The sequence below is a fragment of the Apis dorsata genome, unplaced genomic scaffold (assembly GCF_000469605.1).
Source record: "Apis dorsata unplaced genomic scaffold, Apis dorsata 1.3 scaffold_257, whole genome shotgun sequence".
Taxonomy (NCBI): Eukaryota; Metazoa; Arthropoda; class Insecta; order Hymenoptera; family Apidae; genus Apis; species Apis dorsata.
In genome coordinates, this window is record NW_006263535.1 from 321,620 (window position 1) to 324,170 (window position 2,551).

General features: G+C 47.5%; 1 protein-coding gene across 2 annotated transcripts in view; it reads right to left on the reverse strand.

Moving 5' to 3' along the window:
- The window catches only part of LOC102677059 (discoidin domain-containing receptor 2-like), a 141,476-nt gene that overhangs the window by 76,790 nt on the left and 62,135 nt on the right, over positions 1-2,551 (reverse strand). The window lies entirely within an intron of this gene.

Genomic DNA, 2,551 nt, shown 5'->3' on the forward strand with positions numbered 1-2,551 from the left:
CTGGAACAATGAAAAACAAAAAAACAAAAAAAAAATACAGCGAAATGTTAGGAGAGAGAAAGAGAGAGAGAGAAAGAGAGGGGGAGAGATCTCTAACGACGCGGTTACGAGGTGCGTAGCCTAGGGGGTAGACGTTCGAGTGGCGGCGGGTCTCGTTGTTCCTCGCTCGTTCGAACGCCTCTCGCGCCCGGCCAAGTTCCCCAGACTTCGTTATGGGGAAGGATACTCGAGGGGAGATGACAACGGTGAGAAAGTCGAGTGTCGATCATCGATTTTATCTCGAAATGAAAATACCGCGGGATCGCTTTTCAATTTACCTCGTTGGATTTCGATATTGATTTTTCACTTGTTGCGCTGATTCGCAAATCTTTGGAGAATAAGCTCCTCGTAAAAGAGAGCGTGGATTATGAAATTTGCACGGAAGGATCCGCGATTAGAGATTTGCGGTTAATACGGGGATTTGCGAAATCTTTGGGACGAGGGAGGCTTCGATTCGTACGGCAAACGCGGACCGATGGATTATTAAATTTGTACGGAATTCACGTTCGCTCGTTAATTCGCCACTCTTCGAACGAGGGGAAGAGGGGAGAACGAACGGTGTGGTACGAATAATTTAAATTCAAAAAATCTCTACTTCTCGAGCATTAACATGTTTTATCTCGTTTTGCGGAAACGCGCGGAGCTTTTTAAATGCAGGGAGCGACAAACGCGATACGAAACGTTTTTCGTCGATAAAACAAAGTTTCATAAGCCGAAACTAACAGAACCGAGCTGAAAACTCGAAAAATAACGCGTTTAAAAAACAAGCCTGAAGGGTTGCCCGAAGTCGTTTTGCCGATGTCAACCGATTTTTATTTAGCGGCAGACGGGGTGTTCTATTAAAACCGATACAGACTCTACGCTCTAATTACGCTCCTTGAATATTTGACGGATTCTCGTACGCCATCTAAATACGCTCGATGTTTCATAACACAATTTGCGCCGAATTGTCTCGGTCGAATTAAAATTTGAATCTTTAATAATAACAGACTTCTAGACGTACTCGTTTCAAAGTGTTTCGCTTAAAATACATGGTACCACGAACCAATACGAATATTCGCAAAAATTTCGCTTAAAATCTATCCTGTCGTATGTCGAAACGTCGTTGTTCAACGACGAACGATTTAAAAATTTCTAAAAGAAAAAAAAAAAATAATTCAGCTTCCAGCACACCATCGCACGAGAGATACAGAACAAAGCCGTTACGCTTGTTTGACTACGTATCCTCGTGTCACTTACCGTTAACCGATCGCGCGACTGACGCAATCTCGAGACACGGTGTACACAGGCAGTGTCACGAGACACGGGGCAAACTCGAATAATTAATTCGGTCGCGCGGCGGTAGATGGCTACGGATATATTAGTTGGACAACGCGCGGCTCGATGTTTCGCGGATGCGAGAGAAAAGACGTGGAATACGATACACGGGAGGGGGGCGATTCCCCGCGTTTGGACTTTGATCGAGTGCGCAGCGGTAATTGCGCCGGAAGTGAATAAGTAACGGGCGAGACGGTAGTAAGAAGTCGGCCGGTCGTAGGCCTCGCGCTCTCCCCATTAAACATACATGCGGCGACTTACGACTTACGCGGTGGAAAATTCACAACAGTTTGACGCGTGTACGCCTCGTATACGTTATATCTATATACCATATACCTGCGCGTCTCTCCTCTCCTCTCCTCTCCCTTGGAAAATTCTTTCAACTCGGTCGAGGAATTATTGAACGAGACGCGCAAGTGCGCGGTAGCCTCGATTGCTGATCAAACAAAGTGCTCCAACCGCCTGTTATTACCGCCTATCGCGGATGAACTTTCTCCCTCACGGATCTCATCCGGCGCATGAAAAAAAAACGATGAAACCTCGCTTCGAAAAAGAAAGAAGAAGAAGAAACGGAACGCGTTTCGTTTCGACACGTTTCCACGTAGTGGTGGTGACTCTCGGTTTAAAACATTCCGATCGATTCCCCTCCCCCTTCACTCTTTATCCCTTCCAATAACGAAATTATTCGTCGATTGTTTTCTTTTCATCTCGGCTCGGGGGTGAAAGCGGATTATCGATGCTCGACGGGGAGGTATGCGACGCGTCGTTGTCTCGATCGTGGGCCAAGCGTTTCGCGATTATTATTCCATCGACGCGACGAGAGAAGAAGGTCCGTTTCGCGATCGGTATCTCTCTACGTACCCGACCCACACACACACACACACACACACGTACATATACCCGTGTACATCCGTGCTACCTGCCTCGTTTACCTCGTGCATACGCGTAAGAGGGAACACGGGTTAAGGGTAGGGAGGGGGGCCCGCGGGTTAAGCCACGGGTGTAAGCCCTCCCCGTGATATCCTAGTTCGACGCGGAATCTCTTCGTTTGCATAGCAATGAGTTTATGCAGATTAATACACGCGAAACGTCTACGCGTACAACGTCTCGTGGGATGTAAAGCAACCGGTACCTACACGGATCCGCGAGCGTGCATGCATATTTTATTGGCGGCACCCGCCCTCAAGGATCTCTC